This window comes from Bubalus bubalis, chromosome 1, assembly GCF_019923935.1.
Source record: "Bubalus bubalis isolate 160015118507 breed Murrah chromosome 1, NDDB_SH_1, whole genome shotgun sequence".
NCBI lineage: Eukaryota > Metazoa > Chordata > Mammalia > Artiodactyla > Bovidae > Bubalus > Bubalus bubalis.
Window position 1 is genome coordinate 22370723 of NC_059157.1, and position 13857 is coordinate 22384579.

The 13857-nt window shown below is 39.2% G+C and overlaps 1 long non-coding RNA gene across 9 annotated transcripts in view; it reads left to right on the forward strand.

The window, feature by feature from the left end:
• Positions 1–13857, forward strand: part of LOC102402668 — a 189979-nt gene that overhangs the window by 132593 nt on the left and 43529 nt on the right. For 8 of the 9 annotated variants that reach the window (XR_006640691.1, XR_006640689.1, XR_006640688.1 and 5 more), the window contains one exon: positions 10246–10342. The exons of the other annotated variant lie outside the window; for it this stretch is intronic. This is a non-coding gene — a long non-coding RNA (DNA methyltransferase 1-associated protein 1). The remainder of the gene's footprint in view (positions 1–10245; positions 10343–13857) is intronic. 9 annotated transcript variants of the gene reach the window in all.

Sequence of the window (13857 nt, forward strand, 5' to 3'; positions counted from 1 at the left end):
CCGTATAAAATTATTTACCTTCAAAGTTTTATAGAAAATGCACATTCAGTTTAACTAGCTGAAGTAAAGAGGAGCAACATGATATTACAGTGTCATAGTGAATCCTGAGAGAAGCCATTTGAATAGTGGGCCAAGTATAGCATATTAGATCTCCCAGACCGTTGCATCAAATTACTGACAGGGAAGATGAGTTCTAGAAGGGTTAAGCACCTTGTTGCAATTCGTTACTGACACAGTTGGCTAGAACCTAAAGCAGGTCACGTGGTTTGCTGCTTGGCCCCATGTCTGCCCAACCTAGGATTGCTAAATTACTATTCAGAACACGACCTCACTGCCCTGCAGTCAGTACAGTTAGACATCGACACTCTAATACTATTTCCTCTTGAAAATTCTGTTGTCTTTGGTAATGCAAAATTTGGAAAACAAAATCAAATTTTTGTATCTTAAAAATATTATAGTGCCTTGTAATGACATCTGTGCTCTCTGCTCTTGATCTTATTGTAAAATCCAGAATTATTTTATGTACATGAAAATTGAGTTTAAAAATTTTGAAAAAAATTATCGTTTTAAATAATGCAATGAAAGGAATTTTGAGGAGCTATAAAGTTAACTCTGAAATGATCAAAGTGAATTTAGGGATTCCAGTTGAATTGTCCTTGTATTGAGGAATTCAGCTAGGAAGGGCAAGAGAAGGAATGTGTCAAATAAAGTATACTGATTTAGCTGCTTTTCCTTCTGGGTCTGCACTGAAGTGGCAGAATATGAGACTCAACTATATATCAATCTCCATAGATGAGTGGCTTCCCAGGTGGCTCAGTAGTAAAGAATATGCCTGCCAATGCAGGAGATGCAAGTTTGATCCCTGGGTCCGGAAGATGCTTTGGAGTAGGATATGGCAACCTGCTCCAGTATTCTTGCCTGGAAAATTCCATGGACAGAGGAGACTTGCAGGATACAGTCCACAGGGTAGCAAAGAGTTAGACATGACTCCGCTACTGAGCACACACATGCCACATACAAAGTTATGGAGAAAAATATGACAGTAGAAAACTTTAAAGGTGAAAAGTAGGATAAATATTAATTTACTTGTCAGGATAAATTGGGAACCTACCCTGGGATGCAGGGGAAGACACGATGCAAGCAAATCAACCTTGCAAAGTTCCCTCTAGAAGACTTGGAAAGTGAGAGAAGTTGGTGTTTCAAAGGTGCAAAGAACAAGGTCCAGGATATTTCAGTTTATTTATTTATATTTTTAGAAAAGTATTTGTTGTTAAATCACTGTGTGTGTGTGTTGCTCAGTTGTGTCCAGCTGTTCGCAACCTATGGACTGTATCCCCCTAGGCCCCAAAACTCCTCTGTCCATGGAATTCTCTAGGCAAGAATACTGGAGTGAGCTGCCATTCCCTATCCAGGGGATCTTCCCCACCCAGGGATCAAACTCAGGTCTAATCACAAAGTCCTTGCATTCCTGAGTCCTTGCCAAGTCTTTGCAACCTCATGGACTGTAACACACGAAGCTCCTATGTCTTCCACTATCTCCCAGAGTTTGCTCGAATTCATATCCATTGAATTGGTGATGCTGTCTAAGCATCTCAGCCTCTGTTGCCCCCTTCTTCTTTTACCTTCAGTCTTTCCCAGCATCAGGGTCTTTTCCAATGAATTGGCTCCTTGCATCAGATGGCCAAAGTAGTGGAGCTTCAGCTTTAGTGATAGTCCTTCCAATTAATTTTCAGGGTTGAATTCCTGTAGGATTGACTGGTTTGATCTCTCTGCTGTCCAAGGGACTCTCAAGAGCCTTCTTCAGCACCACAATTCGAAAGCTTCAGTTTTTCAACACTCAGCCTTCTTTATGATCCAATTCTCACATCCATACATGACTAATGGAAAAACCATAGCTTTGACTATATGGACCTTTGTCAGCAAAGTGATGTCTCTGCCTTTTATTGCGCTGTCTAGGTTGATCATAGCTTTCCTTCCAAGGAGCAAGTGTCTTTTAATTTCATGGCTGCAGTCACCATCTGCAGTGATTTTGGAGCCCAAGAAAAGAAAATCTGTTACTGTTTCCCCCTTCTGTTTGCCATGAAGTGATAGGATCTGATCTTGTTGTTGTTGTTGTTGAGTTTTAAGCCAGCTTTTTTGCTCTTCCTCTTTCACCCTCATCAAGAAACTCTTTAGTTCCTCTTCACTTTGTGATTAAAACGGTATCATCTGCATATCTGAGGTTGTTAATATTTCTCCCGCCCAGTCTTGATTCTAGCTTGTGATTCACCCAACCCAGGATGTCACATGATGTACTCTGCATGTTTGTTAAATAAGCAAGGTGACTGTATACAGCCTTGTGGTACTCCTTTCCTAATTTTGAACTAGTTCATTGCCCCATGGCTGACACTAACTGTTGCTTCTTGACCTGCATACAGGTTTCTTGGTAGACAGGTAACGTGGTCCAGTAGTCCCATCTTTTTTGAGAATTTTCCACAGTTTGTTGTGTTTCCACACAAAGGCTTTAGTGTAGTCAATAAAGCAGAAGGAGATGTTTTTCTGGAATTCTTTTGCTCTTTCCATGATCCAGCAAATGTTGGCAATTGGATCTGTGGTTCCCCTGCCTTTCTAAACCAAGCTTATACATCTGGTAGTTCTTGGTACATGTGCTGCTGAAGCATGGCTTGAAGGATACTGAGCATAATCTCTAGCATGTGAAATGAGTGCAGTTGTATGGTAGTTGGAACATTCTTTGACATTGTCCTTTGGAATTGGAATGAAAACTGACCTTTTCCAGTCCTGCTGAGTTTTCCAAATTTGCTAACATACTGAGTGCAGCACATTAACTTTATCATCATTTAGGATTTTAAATAGCTCAGCTGGAATTCTATCACCTCCACAAGCTTTGTTTGAATAATATTCTAAGACCCACTTGATTTCCAGAATGTCTGGTTCTAGGTGAGTGACCATACCATCATGGTTATTCAGGTCATTAAGAACTTTTTTTTTTTTGGTACAGTTCTTCAGTGTATTCTTGCCACGTCTTAATCCTTTCTGCTTCTGTTAGGTCCTTACTGTTTCTGTCATTTTTCATGCCCATCCTTGTATGAAATGTTCCCTTGAGGCTCCAGTTTTCTTGAAAAGATGTCTAGTTGTTCCCATTCTACAGTTTTCCTCTATTTCTTTGCATTTTTCATTTCAGAACGCCTTCTTTTCTCTCCTTGCTATTCTGTGTAACTCTGCATTCAGTTGGATATATTTTTCCCTTTTTCCTTTGCTTTTCACTTCTTTTATTTCCTCAGCTATTTGTAAAGGCTCCTTAGACAACCACTTTGCTTTCTTACACTTCTTTTTTATTGAAATGGTTTTGATCACCGCCTCCTGTAAAGTGTTATGAATCTTCATCCATAGTTCTTTAAGCACTCTTTCTACCAGATCTAATCCCTTGAATCTATTCATCACCTCCACTGTATAATCATAAGGGATTTGATTTAGATCATAACTGAATGGACTAGTAGTTTTTCCTACTTTCTTCAATTTAAACCTGAATTTTTCTATAAGGAGCTCATGATCTAAGCGACAGTCAGCTTAAGGTCCTGTTTTTGCAGACTGTATAGAGCTTCTCCATCTTTAGCTGCAAAGAATATTATAATTAATTTGATTTTGGTATTGACCATCTGGTGATGTCCATGTGTAGAGTCATCACTTTTGTTGTTGGGAAAAAGTATTTGATATGACTAGGGTGTGCTCTAGACAAAATTCTGTTAGCCTCTGCCCTGCTTCATTTTTGTACTTCAAGGCCAAACTTGCCTGTTATTTCAGGTATCTCTTGACTTCCTACTTTTAAATTCCAATCCTCTGTGATGAAAAGGACATTTTTGTTTCGTGTTAGTTCTAGAAGGTTTTGTAAGTCAATATCAGATCAGATCAGTTGCTCAGTCGTGTCCGACTCTTTGCGACCCCATGAATCGCAGTACGCCAGGTCTCCCTGTCCATCACCAACTCCTGGAGTTCACTGAGACTCACGTCCATCGAGTCAGTGATGCCATCCAGCCATCTCATCCTCTGTCATCCCCTTCTCCTCCTGCCCCCAATCCCTCCCAGCATCAGAGTCTTTTCCAATGAGTCAACTCTTCGCATGAGGTGGCCAAAGTACTGGAGTTTCAGCTTTAGCATCATTCCTTCCAAAGAAATCCCAGGGCTGATCTCCTTCAGAATGGACTGGTTGGATCTCCTTGCAGTCCAAGGGAACTTGCCAATTTCAGCTTCTTTAGCATTAGTGGTTGGGGCACAGACTTGGATTACTGTAATGTTGAATGGAAATGAACCAAGACCATTCTGTCATTTTTGAGATTGTACCCATGTACTGCATTTCTGACTCTCTTGTTGCTGTTGAGGGCTACTCCATTTCTTCGAAAGTGTTCTTGTCCACAGTAGTAGGTATAATGATCATCTGAATTAAATTCGCCCGTTCCTGTCCATTTTATTCACTGATTCCAAAGATTTCCATGTTTGCTCTTGCCATCTCCTGTTTGACCATTTCCAATTTACCTTGATTCATGGTCTTAACATTCCAGACTCCTATGCAGTACTGTTCTTTACAGTGTCAGATTTTACTTTCACCACCAGACATATCCGCAACTGAGCATTGTTTCCACTTTGGCTCAGCCCCTTCATTCTTTCTGGAGCTATTTGTAATTGCCTTCTGCTCTTCTCTAGTAGCATATTGGAGACCTTCCAACCTGGGGGGCCCATCTTCCAGTGTCATGTCTTTTTGCTTTTTCTACTGTTCTTGGAGTTCTCATAGCAAAAATACTGGAGTGGTTTGCCATCCTATCTCCAGTGAACCACATATTGTCAGAATTTTTCAGTATGACCTGTCCATCTTGGGTGGCCTTGCAAGGCATGGCTCATAGCTTCATTGGATCTTGCAAGCCCCTTCACCACAATAGGGCTGTGATTTATGAAAAATATAGAGATATATGTTTTTGAAAATTTAAAAGGGTGAAAAACAGTTAAACTATGGAAGGATGCACAGAGCACTAGTAGAAGTGGAATGTTCCAGGAGGAAAACTGATCACTTGCAGGGTGATGTGTGACGGTGAGGGCATGCCCTTTTCTCTGTTAACTATTTAAAATGAAAAGGGAAGTTGGAGAAGGATCATCAAGAGATAGGTGTCCTTTGAGATCCAGTGTTTTGAGGAGAGATCCAGACGAGAAAGAGCAGAATCAAGGGAAAGAGAGAGGAGAGAGGAAGAGACAGGAAGGAGGAGAGGACTGGTGAGACAGAAGGAAGATGAGTATCCCAAGAGAAAAAACAAAACAGAAATAAATGATTTGGCATACCAGACCAGGTTTTGAAAAAACATTATTTTAAGAATTCTGAAGTCCAAGAAAGGTCTAAAATTACATAGCAAGACCCTAAGCTTCAAATAATAAAAGCAAAGATGGGGAAATTTTTTTCCTTTGTATTAATAACAAAAAAAAACTCTCCCACTTTACTAAAGAATAAAAAAGAAAACTGTTTTTCTCTTGGTATTTGAGATAGAATGGAATCACCTCTTCTATTGATTTGTGGGTCCAATAAACGTCTAACGAATTCCATGTTATATTGATAACTGTAGTTTTATTAATAACTGAATATTTCTCTTAGTAAACATAGTAATTTCCATTAAAAAAAAAAAGGTAATAGCCAAAATTCAATTATGTTCAGTTCTTTCATAATTCTGAGGCCTACAATCATGGTTTTGTATTGACTTCTATTGATTTAAGTACATTTTTCCTTGTTACTTTCTCAGAAGACCTCTTAAGCAAGCCTGCAAATGTCTCAGTACCAGACTGGCCACTTTTTATGCCAAATATGTTAATTTTGTATGCATTACTAAGAAGTTTCAAATTATAGCTAGTGTCCACTAAGCGGTGATATTTGTTTTATTTCCAGTGAACTATATGAAGGTATATTCAGGTGAGATGAATGACAGTTGCTTGTGTAACACTTGCTCTCCCTCTTTTCTGGGGATGGTTAAATTTACATGATGCCTGTGTGAATTTATCACCATCCTTACTTAGCGTTCCACACCAGCCTCTCAACAAGCATGCAACTAAGTGAAGACTATCACAATGAAGGGGCAGGTATATGCTTTTCAGGACAGTCCTTGCGGACTTCTGCAGTGACAGTGGAGCACAACAGACACTCGTTTCCACAAGTGGAGAGGTGGTGTGACATGGTGGCTCAAAGTATGGGTTCTAGAACCTGGCTGTAAGTTTCCATTCCAGCCTCATGGCTGGATTTGTGGTTGTAGGCAAATGTTCAGCCTTGTTATTCTAAATTTCCTCTCTGTAAAATGAAAGTAAGGTTGTTTAGAAGATTAAATGTCATAATGTATATAAAGAACTCAGAACAGGGCCTGGAAAAAGAGCAAAGCACCATATTAACATTTGCTATCATCATCATTAATAGAAGCAGTAAATAGTTATAATTCACTGTTATTATTCCTAAACAATTGTTAAGTAAAACAGCAGAGGTATTGGTTAAAATGCACATAAGTAATTTATCTTGGTCATCTTGGTTTTGATAACATGGGATTTATGACTGACACTTGTTTAAAAACTATTGCCATTTCACTTTCTGTTGATTTTATACATGTGTTGTTCAATTAATATGTGCCCAATGTATTAATTTGCTTTGCTCATTCCCACATGTTCTAATCAAGTTAGACCACCTTCACTCAGTGGTCAGAAGATGCTACATGTAATTGAGTCTCCTAATATCTCAGGGTTTCAGGGGGGAACTTCTGGTGGTGGCTTTACTCAGAGGGTGTTTTCCTGAGTTGACTTGCATAGTGATAACTAAATTGTTATTTCAGCTTCTGTAGGCATTATCATACAAACACAGAAAGTATCAGAAATACTCAGTTGCTATAGGGGAGACAGAAAATATGTTGGTAGATAAGGCACCTCCAGGAATTATATAAAAATATGAGGTGGTATCACAATAAATGGGGAAATGTAGATGTGGACACTTCTATCCATATTTGAAATGAGGAAATCAGGGATGAGAATTGATTTCCAGAGAAAGAAGTAACCAGTGGAGATGAGACTGGGTGTGGAGTTTGAAGCAATGGGGCAGAGCACAATGATTGTAGCATTTATGAGACTAATGAGTAAATTAGCTTAGGAATTTGAACCAACAGTCCTAGGAGAATGCTGCTGGATTCAAAACAATAGGAGGGATAAAAATAGTTGTGTAGAAGTAAATCTGTTCAGATCAGATCAGTCGCTCAGTTGTGTCCGACTCTTTGCGACCCCATGAATCGCAGCACGCCAGGCCTCCCTTGTCCAACACCAACTCCCGGAGTTCACTGAGACTCATGTCCATCGAGTCAGTGATGCCATCCAGCCATCTCATCCTCTGTCGTCCCCTTTTCCTCCTGCCCCCAATTCCTCCCAGCATCAGAGTCTTTTCCAATGAGTCAACTCTTCGCATGAGGTGGCCAAAGTACTGGAGTTTCAGCTTTAGCATCATTCCTTCCAAAGAAATCCCAGGGCTGATCTCCTTCAGAATGGACTGGTTGGATCTCCTTGCAGTCCAAGGGACTCTCAAGAGTCTTCTCCAACACCACAGTTCAAAAGCATCAATTCTTTGGCGCTCAGCCTTCTTCACAGTCCAACTCTCACATCCATACATAACCACAGGAAAAACCATAGCCTTGACTAGACAGAGCTTTGTTGGCAAAGTAATGTCTCTGCTTTTGAATATGCTATCTAGGTTGGTCATAACTTTCCTTCCAAGGAGTAAGCGTCTTTTAATTTCATGGCTGCAGTCACCATCTGCAGTGATTTTGGAGCCAAAGAAAAATAAAGTCTGACACTGTTTCCCCATCTATTTCCCATGAAGTGAGGGGACCAAATGCCATGATCTTCATTTTCTGAATGTTGAGCTTTAAGCCAACTTTTTCACTCTCTTTTTCACTTTCATCAAGAGGCTTTGTAGTTCCTCTTCACTTTCTGCCATAAGGGTGGTGTCATCTGCATATCTGAGGTTCTTGATATTTCTCCCGGCAATCTTGATTCCAGCTTGTGTTTCTTCCAGCCCAGCGTTTCTCATGATGTACTCTGCATAGAAGTTAAATAAACAGGGTTAAGACCATTCAGTCTTCTGTTCTTTGGTGAAGTATTTCTCATGCTCATGCCCATTTTCACCGTAGTCAGAGCAAACTTCCAGAAATTTGAATCAGACAATAGCAGAAATTCTCTTGCTACCATTCTTTACCCTCTTTCCACACTCACTCCTCAGAGGATGAAGCTCAGGGATGTTGCAGACTTTCATGTTTCATCCCTTGTGTACAGACATGTGCCCGTGCATAGTAGGAATCGAAATAAACTTTAAATTACATTATTGAGTGGAGACGAAAATTTAAGAAAAAAGAGTGGATATGGCCATGGCCTCAAGCTAACAGGAGACTTGACATAATAACTCAGGGTTGTGATGGAAGCAAAGGCTCTTTTAAGTCAGTAACGTAGTTTTGGAGGAAGTTGTCCTGAGTATGTGGTGGCCAGTTGATCGTTGAGCTAGACTGAGGCAATGGGGTCTCCTCACCTGCTCCCATGCTTGGAATGTACAGTTGTCCTCTATTTCTACAACAGGATCTGTTTTCAAGGGTACAGCCTTGAGAGAGTAAGTGTGGTCGAGACCATCTGGTCTGTGTACATGACTGGACCAATCAAAGTATAAACTAAAAGGCCTGGGGGTGAGGGTATGTGTGGAGATCTCGTCTTGTAATCTCAAGGCAGGCCTTATGGGTAAACTTGGTGGTTTATTATTCCTTCCACATGCCCCATCTGGAGGGTTTTGCCTCTTTCTTAGGTCTCTCTTTGATCTTCGTGTATGTGGACCAGTTAATGAACCAGTGCATTCTGGTTATGCAAACAGGAAAAAATGACGAGTGTAACAGAACTGGAGAGACCATTCATTTATTTCCCCACTGGGAGATGTGCCTAATACTTACAGATAATTTGGAGAGGATGCAATTACCCTGACACCTATAATAAAGGATTCAGCAATGTCTTATATCTACCCATCTCAGTTCCCCAGCCTGAGGTCTGAAATGGACTTCCCCTCTTCTGTCTCACTGAAGATAATTTTGTTAGGTAATAGTTTCTCTATGTTGTGAACAAAATACATTAAAGGACAGAAAAAATTGGGCTTTCTGATTTCTCAGAACGGAGTAGGTACAGAAAGAGTTACAGTGATCCATGCTCTATAAGAGTCCTTGCTGGTCACCAGACATTGCTAACACATGCTCTACCAGGCAGATGAAAACACTGTGTAGGAACAGGGCAAAGTCACTGTCCTTTGCTAAATCATTTTATGTTTTCTCATTAAAAAATGGGTCTAAATACTATTTAGTTATGTACAACTAAAAACCACTTAATCTTATTCCTTGTTAGTTTTTGATATTCCTTAATTTGCCCTATTGTAAAATATCTGCCAGGATTCAACACAACACATTTTTTTTTCCATGTCTATTAGTAATCTTTTCTTAAATAAAAGAATGCTTTCAGCCAGTGTGGTATAGAGCTGTAATTTTGTTTGTGCACATTTATTCATTGGGATCAACAAAATAGGTCAGCTCCACGGCTTGTCTGTGTAAACTTACAAGTGACATAGAAATAGAGATATTCATAACTCTAGGTTATGGAATGTTTGCTTCAGAAAAAATATTCCATAGTAATTCCATAAGTGGATCTTTTAAAAAGTGCAAAGTTCAGAGTATGTAAAAACATCCTATTTGCCAAGAAGATCATCTCTGGTCTTTTTCCCTGAGAAATTTTGGTTAGGTTTGTCAGGTTAAGAAGAGTGAAATAAAATCCCTACCCTGAAGACATAAGCGGGAAAGCAGGCAGTTTATCAGGAAAAGCATAAACACAGAGATGAAGGATTTAATTGAAAGCAGAAGCAGTAAATAATGACAACTTAAAAACCTAGAAGATGGGCCAGAGAAGGTTAAGAATAAGGAAGCAGCTAAAATCTGTCCATTTTAGCTTCTCTGTTTAAAACTCCTGCATTCTCATTCGAATTAGGGTGTCAAGTAAAAATTATATTTCTGTATTGGGGTAGCTTGATTTACTCTTCACAGATTTATTTTCCTCCTTACGGAGTCTTCCATCCCACGAGAGGAGTATTTCACCACCACATAGATGTCTTGTTTGTTTGTTTTTTTTGCCAGAAGTTTCCTTACCGACCCTTATTTCTCTCTTCCATAGATCTACATTGTCCTACATCGGGGCCCTCCTTCAGCCTGAGCCCCAGAATGACTGTGACTGGGAGCAGAGCCACAGCTGACTTGCATGGCCGCACACTGTGAGTGACAAATGCATGCCTGTTACTGTAAGCCTTTGAAATGTCAGTGCTTATCACAATCAAATCATCATTAGACTGCACTAAGTAGGGTCATAGGCAGAAAATAGTGCTTAATTAACTTTGGAAATGGATCTTTAAAATACAATTCAGAAGTCTATAATAGTCTATTTCTATCTGATACTTATCTTTAGCTATACTGCTAAGATACATATTTATATATTTACATACAAGAAAGTGCCTATTACATTCTTTAGACTAAGTACTCGGAGTAAACTCACAGTTCCCTAATGTTTGATATCTTTAACTGAAGCATAAAATTGAGATTCTGATCTTTTTTGCTAAAGTCTTTAGCTTTTTCATTTTGATGAAGTCAGAGTTTCAAGTGAATCTTCAGTAAGTTGAATTTTTATTATATATGTTGAGTAAATCCAATATACGTTGGATTTTTAAGATAGCCTTTTCATATTATTTTGCATATAAGTTCCCAGATAAAGTGTGTATATATATATATATGTTTGTATAATGTTCCATCGAGACACATGGCTCTTAGCATGCTATGCATTCTAAAGAGATGCTCAATAATAAAATGATAAGCAATGTCATGTAGAACTTACTAACATAAGTCATATTTCATTCTGTCCTGTAGTAATGTTTTTATAGTGTTTTATCTCTTCACATTATCTTAATGCTTTATTTCTTAGAAAATTATAGCCATATATCTTAATAATGCTATGTGTTTGGACATTATGCAGAAAAAAGATGAATAGTGATACACTTGCCTCTTTTGCCTCTTGGGTATTGAAAATATAACTTGCATTATGGCCAAATATGTTTTTTCTGTGGCTGAATAAGCATGAGTCTTCCATAGGACTCTGTCAAGTGTGGGGATGGGAGCAAGTGCCACTGACAGCACTCCCAAGGGTTCAGAAGTCATCGTCTGTATGATAGAAAACTACGTGAATCTGACTCAGCTTTAGGGAAAGCTTGGCAAACAGCTAATACCAAAGGAAAGCCTGCGCTGTCAAAAGTGACTTCATTATATGAAAGCTACTTATGTCTGGAAAAATAATACCACTCATGTCACAAGTGAATTTCACCAATGACATTGCTATTATGGTCCTCTAGGTACAGGTAGAATATTAATCTTTCATGTGATGTGAAACTGGTTACATATCTGTGAATAAAATCACAAAGGTCCTTTATAACTTTTTGTTACTGATGTGAGATACTCTTAAGTGCATCCAGCCCAGCTTCCCTTTAAAGTGGGTCATGTGTGTTAGGAAGACACGCTGAAATTATGAGCAACTGTGATTTCAGTCCTGGAAGGACCATCCATAATAACATTTCCCTTAGCCTAGGTAACAAAATAAATGCAGTGTTTAAAAGCAACACTTCATTTACTCAATTGGCTTTGTCTGCTCAGTTTAAAATTATAAGTGACTCTTGAGCTTTTCCACCCACTGATTTTTAAGTTCAACTGACATTTTAACTGATAATCAAATCCTCTGTTTTTCCATTGATGTTGTTTATGTAATGGAAATCAACACAAAACAACTTAAAAACAGTATAAGAACAGTGTTGGGACTTAATGATAACTTATGTGGCAAATCCAGCTTTCATTTAGAGGGTAAGGCTGTCTGAGGGGATATGATTTATTGCAATGAAACAAAAAACAATCTTTTGTTTTGCCCTTTGAGGAGGATGTGGAAGGGGAATAATCTCCCCCAGTATCACCAGACACAACCGCATGGTACTGAGACAGGGAAGAGCTCTAATTCTTCACATTAAAATTCATTCTCAGAGAAGTCTCTGAGTTATAGATTCTTCAAAGTCTGTCTTTTCTTTTACCTATTTCCTTGAAAAATTTCACCTCCCCTACTTAAGTGCTTAAGTGAATACACGTCAGCCCCCATCCTCAATCTGATCAATTCACCATCAGTTATTTCATATAGTCTCCCACTGCTGTTCCTTCTTATCATCACTGTTATATCTGAAAAGAGAGTTAACATTCCGTTTGTTCTTCACTGTGCTTTCTTTTAGGTAATATTGCTTATCATCTCTCCCTGGCTTGAAGTCTAGGTGTTTTGTAACCTTCTTTTATACTTTTTGTAACCTTTCAACTGCTGAGATACTCTTTATCTTAACCCAGAAGAGGGGTCACCACTGTCTCTTCCTTCCATTCCCATTGCTCACTCTTTCCTGTTGAACCTGACCCAGCTTTAGATTCAGTCTGAATACAGCAAGTGTCCAGGCAACCACTGTTAACTGATATGAATTCACTTACGAGAACTCTCAGTCCTGTGTAACATCTTCTTGATTAACTTCAGCTCAAAATCCGAGGCCTTCTCATGCCATCTTCTGTCATTGTCACTGGGGAATTAAATATTTATGTGGTGACTCTTTTATCATCCAACAGAGTTTTTTTAATCTCTTTAGCTGCATGAATTTTTATCTCATTACGTGTTTATCCTCACTGGAGTAGCTGTAATTTGTACATAATCATGAATGAGAATTACTGCCTTAAAATCTGAGCCTCTGAAGTACCTCATTGTCCACATGCCATGTTTCTTTACTTTTATGGAATGTTTCTCTACTGTACATTTTACTTTCACTATGCATCTCAGAGACTTCCTATTCATAACTTTCATACTCTGTAGGCACCTTCTCCACCTCCCTCACGACTCCTCCAGTCTGGTTTAAATCCTGATGGAATTTCAGTCTTCTCTCCTGCTGACATCCTGCCATGTTTACCCAGCAATTCCCAACCAAGAGTGAATATTTATGTATGGCATCGCCAATCCCAGACTGCTCAGCCTCAACAAGACTGCATGCACTACATATTTCAGCTCTTCAGGATCTGCTGTTAAAAATATGATCTATAATCCTTTCATTTTCTTTATCATCAGTTTTTCTTACGATTCCCTCATATACCCTCTCCAGTTGATATATACTGTCTTCAGCTGTGGTTGGGAGGGCTTGAATCTGAGAAGGTAATGCTCAAACAAAGGCCTGGTGATGAAGAAGAGTCAACCGGAGTCAACTGGGCAAAAATCTGGGTAATCTGGGTGGAGAGTACTCTAGGCAAAGCAGATAAAAGATTTAAAGATTTTGATGCAGAAGATAGTTTTGTATGTTAAAGAAATAGAATGTCTGGCTTGAGAATACTGAGAGGTGTACTAATAGAGGTGAGACCTGAGAGGTAGGCAGGGGTCATGAAGAGCCTGCTAGTCTGTGGTAAGTATTCTGAATTGTCTTCCAAGTGATATGCAGGGGATCTCAACCTTTGATATTACTGAAATTTGGGGTCAGATCATTCTTTGTTGGGCTGCCCTATGTTTTGGGGTGTTTACTAGCATGCTTAGCCTCTAGGCACTAGATGCTGGTAGTACCTCCACGTCATGGTGACAGCAAAATTATTTCCAGACATTGTCACTTCTCCCCTCAGAGACAAAACCACTCTCCAGGGAAGCCATTGAAGTGTTTCTTGGAGTAAAGTGACTTGATTTGTTGTGTGT